Source organism: Oncorhynchus gorbuscha, linkage group LG05 (genome assembly GCF_021184085.1).
Source record: "Oncorhynchus gorbuscha isolate QuinsamMale2020 ecotype Even-year linkage group LG05, OgorEven_v1.0, whole genome shotgun sequence".
In the NCBI taxonomy this organism is placed as follows: Eukaryota; Metazoa; Chordata; class Actinopteri; order Salmoniformes; family Salmonidae; genus Oncorhynchus; species Oncorhynchus gorbuscha.
The window spans coordinates 62,009,832-62,020,190 of NC_060177.1; the positions used below are offsets into that span (position 1 = coordinate 62,009,832).

At 39.9% G+C, this 10,359-nt stretch overlaps 1 long non-coding RNA gene across 1 annotated transcript; it reads right to left on the minus strand.

Moving 5' to 3' along the window:
- Nucleotides 1–1,140: 1,140 nt before the first annotated feature.
- LOC124035192 lies at nt 1,141–3,040 on the minus strand. The gene is made up of 3 exons (XR_006838697.1): nt 2,985–3,040; nt 2,783–2,857; nt 1,141–1,327 (listed from the first exon to the last, which is right to left on the minus strand). It is a non-coding gene; the product is annotated as an uncharacterized LOC124035192 (long non-coding RNA).
- Between the last annotated feature and the right edge of the window lie 7,319 nt (nt 3,041–10,359).

Consider the following 10,359-nt stretch of genomic DNA (forward strand, 5'->3'; position numbering starts at 1 on the left):
TAGGAAAGAAATTGAAACTGAATTTCATCATAAGCATCCATTTATTTCTAAAGCTTAACAAAGCAAGCAGAGTACAAAATACAAATAGGCCTATTGGTTTACTAAATATTAGTAAATGAGGTCATCTCACTATTCTCTGATCTTCAGTACCTCAATCAGAGCCATCCCCTCTCCCTCTGGACCAAAACAGAAAATAGAGCCGTAAGTCAATCCACATGCAACCACTTAAAAATCAAGCATAGTATCCGGTGTAACCTCATTATCGTTCTCTAAATAGGCTACTCAATGACGTCAATATAGACATTCTCATCTTGTCAGACTGTCTTTGAAGTTTGTTATCTAAGTAGGGTTAAAGTTAGAATCCTTAGTTTCTACGTACATTTTTGGACATATGATATACACATTGATGAATATACTTTATAAATGCCTCATGAGCTTAGTTCAACTGTCACACCCCATCTGAACACAAAATATAAGCTTGTTACACATAGCCTCAAAACATGGTTAAAACTACAATGTTGACATGATGTATGGTCAGCCCTTGCATACATAACTGTCACTTTGAATCTGAGAGTGGTTACATTTCTTCAGGTTCATCCCTCAGCCTTACCAAAACACAGGCAGGCTGACCGCTGTAATTAAACCAAAAGAGGAAGAGAAGCCTATACAGCCAGGAGTTTTTCGGGACCGACCCGCTTTATGATCACAGCCTTGTCTAGCGTCACAATCAAAAAGGGGAGAATAACAATTCATTATTTCCCGTTGCTCTCCTCAACCAATCAATGCATAGAGTAAGGAAGGTCGCATAAACTACTGACATACAGCCTACTACAATTACGTCTTTGTATTCTGCAATTCTGCATCAACAGGGCACTGCCGATTATGTTTAACCTCTAGCCCCCTCTGGTGGCATTGTCAATAAATCAGTTAAAAAGGACAGGCATATAGTACTTCAGACAAACACTTCCATGGTTACTGTTCATTAGGAGGGGAGGAGCCCTAGTAGACACAGAGGGGAGGAGATATGCATGCGTTATAAAGCTGATGTCACGGTGAAGGATAATGCAGGTAAACTAAACTCTCCATGAAAAACAAAGCAATATGCATAAACACTTAACACCCAAAGGCAGTGGCTTGGACACAATTTATAAACTCTAATAATGCTATTACTAATATTAGCTCACTTGTCAGATTCTACATTCAACGGGTAAAATGGTTTAAACAACAAGTTCACAGTACCTTCATACTGTGGGAGAGTGGAATAATGCACAGGTCCACTGTGAGCTGAGGATCTCTGCTGTACAGGTAACATTTCCTGTAATAATATCTACCCAGAAACAAGGACAATTTAGTAAGAGAAAACCTTCAAATTATCATAACACCATTTTTATTTCCATTTGTACAAATCTAAATGTAACATATGCAGTCTTCTTAAAACTGGTGTGAATTGTGCTGTAGGCTATTCTGAGATGAATTTACAGATTGCCCTCATCAGAACCTCTGTGTGGCTCTTGCATTGCTACAGATTTTGCTAGACAGACCACTAGCAGGGACAGGTGAAGAGGTGCCCCAAGGGTCCACAAGGGCCATTAGGGTGGTTGTCAAGCTGCAGCACCAGCTGGGAGAGAAGACAGAGGCACGGCTGCAGGAAAAGGGGGTTTGGTGTATTGAGGTCAACATTAGAGAGCATTACCACACAGGGAGCTTCCACCTGGCTTCTCAGCAGACCTAGCTAAGCAAAAAGGGCAGTCGGCAGACACAGATCATAGGTCAGAATCCAAACTCTTCCATCAATATGCCACCAAAGCCAGCTAGTCAGGCTGCTGACTCTGGATATCCCTCTACAGTCTGGGGAGAGAAGCTGTATGGATCGAGATGACACAGAAGGGCCAAAGGGCTGTGAGGATGAACCCCTTTCTGGTCCAAAAGGTCAGACAGATCCAGGACCAGACCTGTCCCCCTGCTTCCCAGTACAGGGAGCTGACTGGCCACAGTTCCATCAGCAAGCACCTGGCTGCAGTAACACTGTGGCCATGGAAGCATTCCTGGAGCTGGCTGGGCTCCAGCGCTATAGCAGCTGGACAGGGGCCAGGAGGCTGGAGTACAAGCTGCCTGGTGGTGACTGCACACTGGTGGTGCAGAGGAGACACAGCATGGGAGGATAAGCAAACACTGACACTGCTGTCCACGAGAGCAGAAGTTCTACATGTTGTCCATGAATTGGAGAAGATGGAAAAAGTGTCAGCAGAGCTTGACTCAAATCCCAACTGACCATGTTACAGGCTATCTAAGCAATTGAAACATCAGAAATTCATGTCAAGGGGTTAAATAACTCAATTTAATAAATATGTATTAATATAAATTGGTGTCCCATTTCTTTTACAGCCAGCCAGCCTATGAATGACCACAGCATGCAAATTGTAGAGAATTCCCCATGATGATCGTGTTGCATGATGTACTTACCCTTTTGTGTTGCACGAGTAATCATATACCGCAATAGAAATTGCATATTTTTGTAGACACTAAGAGGCCAACTTGGCCATGACTCGTTGGCCAAAGCAGAAAATAAACTGTGTGGTAAACATGCTTGAGATTTATGTTTAGTTCGATGAGTTAATCTTAATCTGCTAACGTCACTTTTTGTGAATGAAGTATTTATGTAATCAAAACAAGCCATAAAAGGTCATATTAACCGACTGACATCTCATAGAATGCATTTCTCCAAAGGCTTTAACTTTAGATCTTGTTTGGCGTTTATCCGATTATTTCCCCATTAATTTACCTGATAGAATTTTCTACTTCTGGATTCCTAACCGACTTCCGTTTATTTAGGGCTACAATCTGGCGAGCTCTATGGCTGTGGATAAAATAAACAAACATTGTTAGTCAGTGACTGCTCGAATTCAACGTTGTCATTGAAGTTGTAGGCTACTAGCTAGCTACTGTACTAACTTAGCTTTTTATCCTGATTATGTGCCACATACCCCTCTGCAGGCCAGGTCCTATTTGCACCCCTCTGCAGGCCAGGTCCTATTTGCACCCAAAGAATGTAATTACTAACCTGTAAACAGTTTGCTCGTCTCTGCCACCACTGCAAGAAAAATCACTGGACAGGAGTGCCAAATCAGCATCTTTATTTTACAAACAAACGCATTTTCTATTGACATTTCTTTGTATCATAAAAAAGCAATTTACAAGCGTAAGAACCCCCAAAAAGCAGCACAGAATGATTATGAGTAAAATATAATTTGAATAAATATATCATATATTTCATGCTATAAAATAAATTCATAAATGGCAAGTTAATAGTTCAGCTCTAGCTAGCTTAATTTACTTCATAGTTGTACATAACAGTAGAGTTCTGAGGTTCACAGTTGGGTTGTATGTAGAGTGGATTAGAGGGAGGTGGACTGACACCTGGCCAAACTAAAAGGTCTCCCCTGTTCCTCAACATTGAACCTCTGTGCTTGTCACACGCATGCAGAGGGGGAACGGAAAACATGGGTTCAGTGAGACCCTTGAGGCAGAATGTTTGGGAACCACTGACTGAGGATTTGTTTCCCCACCTGAAGAGAAGTGCACATTGAATTCTACGCATATGAGCTGTATGCCCAGTGACCACTTTATAACACTAGTATAAACCCTGAGTTCTACTTATTTTTTTGTGCCATATCAACAAAATACATCATATCCAGACACCACCAAATGTCAGAGACCAAGAAGTTTCACATCAAAGGAAACAGGCCAGTCTTAACATGTAGTTAAAGCAGCACTGACCAATTCCACTCTGACCAGCTGAAACTTCAGTCTCAGTACACGAGGGGAAAGGGGAGACCTTTACATTTTAGCATGAACACAGGTGGCCACTCCCAATGTGGCTTCGCAGACCACAATCCCTTTCAGTATTTGATACAGATGGAGGTGCAACTTTAAAACCAGTGCCATTGAGTTTGACCGAATTACATGCTTAGCTTTTGCATTGCAGTTAATTGACAGTCATAGGCTTTGGATGCATACTTAGAAGACCAGCAATACCAGTCTCACCTAATGAGCATTTTCACTCAACCTGTCCAAAGACTCACAAAATATATAAAAAAATATCAATATCAAATTGTCCTTGTCCTACTTCAATTCGATAGCTCCCTGACATTCAATGTTTAGTTGAGATGTGACAGGCCCAGAATTAGATTAGGCTCACTGATAACAATACATCCCCTTTAAAAAGGTTATTGCTTTTGTATATTACACAGTGGAGAAAGGCTGAGAGAAGCTATGGAAGACTTTCAGATTTTGTTAAAGTCTATATCAGTGTTCATAAACTACCTGAAGTTAGTCTGTTCAAAAATTCAAAAAGTAGTCAAACAGCCTTCCCTGTAAACACTTCCTTCTGATTACTTCTGGCCCACAAGCATCTCCCTCCTACCTTTTCTGTGAATACTTTTGAACAAACAGAGTGAACGCAAATAAGTGTCAGGTTCAGTTGGTTGGTGAGTGGTGACATTAGTAACCAAAGTTGATAAAAGCATTTACACAAATTGCCCCCCCCCCCCTATAATGTAAATATGCAAGTGTATAGTATTTTGTATATCAAAATCTATAAACAGACCAGTCTATAAGCACCATTTAAGGGTAAAAAGGTCCCTTAAGATAAAGTAATAGAGTCCCTTGAGGTGGAAACAAATTATGAGTAGATCCTCTCTGGAATATGAATGTATCAAAGACAGGTTATTTCTAAGTGCATGCCAGATGAGACAAACACAATAACTAATGTTGTGTTCCAAAACCAGCCATCGGCATTTCAAAAACTATTTTGTGGGTGAGTGACGTGCAATACAACAGGGTAATCTCTCCATTTTTCACTCTACAAATGTCATGTTTTTAAAATCTGCCCATTCTCAAGCAGCTGTCCCCCTGGTCAGATGTTACAAAAGGAATCTTGAGAGGGGGAGAGTCTAGCTGTACTCTCTCCTCTCTCGCGCTCTCCGAGACTGAAGGCGATGCCTTCGATTGTCCTCAGTGCTAACAGAAAGGCTAGAGTAAACATACAAAACAGCCTCTGGAGAGAGGAACAAAACAGCTCACGACTGTGATTAGATGCCATGCAAGTCACGATATTACCATAAACACAATTCATCACATTATTAATGGATATCAAATGGGGTCGGACGACAAGAAAATAGTAGGGCTAAATAAGTACGGCTGAAACAAGATGGTGGCATGTAAACATAATTTAAGAGATCAACTCGGGCATATATCTAAGACATGATTCTCCTCACTGCTGAACTATTCTCAATTATGTGCTCATTCCCTTTAAGACATTTAATTGTTGCATAAACTAAATCACAGGAAAGATTTTTCCAAATTAAAGTGAAATCAACAGTATTTTATCAATAGATATACCTTCCCCTTAACCCCTTTCATTCTTTACATTGAAGGAAGGCACAAAACAGAGGTCCACTGTAAGTGCCATGGAGTCAGGGATATAGTTTGTGTGGCAAGGCACAGATCACGATTCAAAAGCCTTTGTTCTTCAAAATATTACTAGGATTGATATGGTTGGCATCTTACAATTATATAAATAAACAAACTCCATTTCTGTACAATTTCTTTCATGATATTAAATATATCTGGCAACATGCTCAAGACTTTGGGAAATAGAAAGGAATTGGAAAATAGGAACCAGGCTACATCTTATGTAGGAAACTCATCTTGCCTCTTGTTGGCTAAATGTATAGACAGACCTTTTGTCTTTCAGTATTTGTTTTCTATGGAGGATTATCCATCACGCTATCATCTGTTGGACTCATGGCACAATAATCTATAGTAGTCTGCCCCTGTTCTAATAACGCGAGACATCATGAGAAGGATTCAATTATGTGACGAAGTCAATTCCCTCTTAAATCGGTAGGGGGACAGATTCGATATGAGCAGGGTTATAAGACTTTACAAAGACTGTTACCACACAGAACATGACATTCTAGACTTCTGCCTAATAGGCATTCAGACAGTGGAAAATAGATTGTGGCTGACTTTCGGCCACAACACTGTCAAGCATGTTATGTGAGAGAAAATAAAAAATAAACAGGGAAAAACAAAGGGAAAGGGCCCGTCACTGATCTTCAAAAACAGACAAGCAACAAGACGATAGCAAATCAGAATTCACTAAATCTGAGAAGGACCCTTTTGGTTTCCATGGCATCTGGTGAAACAAGACGATGGACATCAAAACAATGAACCCATTGTGTTGTGGGCATAGAGAGACTATTGGTGACCTAACGATATGAACAGTAGTGTTTCCCCTAGTATTTTCTTTTAACACCAGTGGCAAAGGAAGCAGGGGGGTGGGCTGGTTTTCTTTGCTGGCTGTGAGAACCTAATTTGATGACTTCAAGACATTCTACAGCAAAACACATGAAAATGTAATTATGTTGACACCATCGGAAATAGAACTGACGAGCGCCACTACAGCACTGTAAGGAGATAAGGAGCATGTGGTGGCTGTGCTCGCTCTGCTCACTACAAATATCAGCTTGAATTTGTCACACTGATCTTAAAAGGGATAAGATTTTGGCAACTAAGCCCTTCTACTTACCCAGGCAGATGAATTCGTGGATACAATAGAGTACCACAGTATGAGTCATAATGACCATAAAACCTAGAGATCAAACAGGGAAATTGTTCCAATAATTTTTCACCAAGTGTAAATCCCTCTAGGACAAGGCGACTTGATCAATATATTTGTCTGTATTTACCCCACAAAAATGAAATGCTAAATAGATGCTAATGTGGCTATCATAAAGAACGACAAATGCCATGATGATCTGGACAAGACTGCCGAATCGAGGCAAAGGTAAGAATCTCTGGATTAACAATCTAAAGTTAGTTAAATGTAATAAAAAAAACAGCTACATTTCTTTAAATGGACAATTATGTTAACGGTCTCAAGACTACGCAAGATTTAAATTCACTATACCTGTTCGCAAAGTTATCAGCAAGAAACGAAGTGCAGGAGCTTGCAGAGATGTAGTTTTGCATGATGTCTACTTTGAAGCAAATTCAAATTTTTGAATCAGAGTAAATAGAGGCAAATATATTGATAAAAGTCTCCTTGTCCGAGAGAGATTTACATTATCAAAACGTCACACCAGGATAAGCCTACACGAGAAACAGCCCTTATATTAAGTGTTTATAAAATTCCCTATGGGGAAAATGAATGATGGAAAAACAATTGGAACCATTTCCCTCTTTTGACAGCTAGGTTTTATGGTTATTATGACACCTCCACTGTGGGGCTATATTTATGTATCTGCGTGCAGTTTGAAGGAAGGTGTTTTTGCAAGCCATCGCCAACTAGTGTTAGCACAATGACAGGCATACTAGCTGTTCCCATAGACTTCCAGTCATTGCGCTTACGTTAGGTAGCAATTGCGCCAACACTAGTTAAACTTCAATAAACTGCATGCAGAAACAAAACTAGTATCCATGAGTTCATCTGACTGGGTATGTAGAAAAAGTGATTAATTGGCAAAATCTCACACCATCACTTTAAAAGCATGTCTGGGCAGAAATACACATATGTATTTCTGCAAAGACGCGCTGCTGTTTAAAGGAAGATTCCTAACTAGCAATAGCTCAACAGCTAGAATGCCTGTCATTGTGCTAACGCTAGTTAGCAATGGTTTGCAAAACTACCTTCTACTTCTTTCAAACTGCAGAGACAAATAGAGCCCCACAGTGGAAGTGTCTTAATATAAACTATTATTTTGAAGTGTCTGACACTGCTAAATAAATATAGGGTAAAACACTGGCCATGCATGCAAAACTGCTCAATACCAATATGAAAACAAAAATCACTGCAAAATAAACGTTTTTTTTAAAAGGGCACTAACAACCAAAAAAATAACAGGTATCATAAATGGTGGTGCTACATTAAATGAAGAGGAAATGCTCTTTCACACCTACCTGGACCTCTGGTGTATTCAGGACACTTTTAAACAGTGAACCATGTGACAATTAACATTTTATTTGAGCCTTCTACCACCTTGGAAGGCTTACTGTAGTTATGTGATCATGTGTAAAAACTAAAATAGGTACATAGGATACAAGGAAAGCGTCACTGCTGAAATAGCAAATCAGCAAGAAGAGGGATAAGGGGGAAAAATGACTTGTCAAAAAGTGCTCTTTAAGGATCAGCTTTCCACCTGATCTTAAAAGGCCCAATGCAGCGGTTTTTATATCAATATCAAATCATTTATGGGTAACAATTAAGTAATAGACTTTATAAAAATGGACAAAAATGGCTTTTTAGCAAACAAACTTTCAAGCAAGTATTTTGCTAGGAATGTCTGGGAGTGGTCTGAATGGGAAGGGAAAACTATGTTATTGGCAAAGAGGTATGGAAAATCACTGACTGCACTGGGCCTTTAAAAAAGAGCTTACTCTGGACTAGCATGTTGGCGCAATAATTTATTCCTGTATTTCTCAAAACTACCGTAGTTAGAAGCATTTCGACATAGAATAATTTGAAAGCCAGTTCAGCTAATCCCTGGGCCTGTACTATGCCATGTCATTCTGCATTGCAATGCTTAGTCATGAAATGCAATATAGGTCTGACAACCATACACCCCCCCCCCCCCCCCATATGTGCATTTGTGAGTTATGACTATATGAATAACGAAATTAGCGTTTTGAAATATGGTCAATGACATTCGGCCAACTGCTAGGCCCTGACAGCCCAGCTAATCTCGAAACAAGCAGATCAAGACCAACAGTGCCTTCAATGATTATTTACCTATTAACACTGAAATAGCTAGCTATCAACATCAGTCGTCAAAAGGGCTTACACTGACCGAAGCAATTCCAATTCCAATTTGATTCCTGACTATTAAAAAGCAGTAGCATAGTGCCGAATACATTGATGGTCACCATTGATCTTCAAGACATAAAAAAAAATGAACAAAACTATCACCAAGTCTCCATTCAGACGATTCTATTTGAAACACAAAAAGTGCACCATTACTTTGGATCACAAGCTTCTCTCAAAATACCATCAAGAGCTTATTTTCTAATGAGGCATCAATGAGTTTCCCATTTGATTCCCTCATCTCAACAGTGATGTCGGATCAGGGAAGGGCAGAAACAGTGAATGAGAGGACGAGAGCAGAACATGAGTCCTAATGAAATGGAGAGTGAATAAAGAAATGCCATGACAAGATGGCTGATATTCCTTTGTTGTTATTTGGATATTGATTCTATGCAGATTCAGGGCAGGACTGCCCTTGCTGTACCAAGCTAATGAGTGGGACTCTGCACTGAGCATAATCTTCACACAAATAAACTAAGAGTTTCACATAAACAGGTTGAGAATTAAACTAAAACATCAAGAGAATGGAAGACACTCCAAATGACTTCACTGTGTATGAGGATCAAATCATTGATCCCATGTGGATTAAAATATATTATAAACTGGGTGGTTCAAGCCCTGAATGCTGATTGGCTGATCGCCATGGTATATCAGACCGTATACCACTGGTATGACAAAATATGTATTTTTACTTATCAAAGTACATTGATAACCAGTTTATAATAGCAATAAGGCACTTCGGGGGTTTGTGATATATGGTCAACATACCATGGCTAAGGGCAGTATGCAACGCCATTTGCGTTGGAATATTGGCTATAAACCACACCACCCTTGGGCCTTATTGCTTAAGAAGAGAATATAAAAAAAAGCACTGACCTTCAGTGGTGAAAAGAGACAGACAAGAGGAATTTGTCCTGTGTGTTCTAAAAACAATTAGAAACTGGGTGGTTCAAGCCCTGAATTCTCATTGGCTGAAAGCCATGGTATTACAGACCGTATACCACGGGTATGAAAAATATATATATTTTTACTGCTCCAATTACGTTGGTAACGAGTTTATAATAGCAATAAGGCTCCTCTGGGTTTGTGATATATGGTCAACATACCATGGCTAATGGCTGTGTCCAGGCACTCCGCGGAGCATCATGCGTAAGAACAGCCCTTAGCCATGGTATATTGACCATATACCACACCACCTCAGGCCTTATTGCTTAAATAGATCTTGGCTGTAGACAGGGGAAATCATATGTCATGTATTATCCTCTATTATTGTATTCTATCCACTGTCCTCCTTGCGCATGCTCAATGCAAACACACTTAATATTTCATAAAACACATCAATATAGCACCTTCGTTCTTTGCCCACATTACATCCTGTCTGACCATGAAACAACGGACAAGGACACGGTCCAGCGTTCATACAATCAGCAAGGAATATTAGTCTAAAGTATCAAGGCTTAGCGTTGGGACTGAGGATGTTCTGCCTAGAGTTTGGC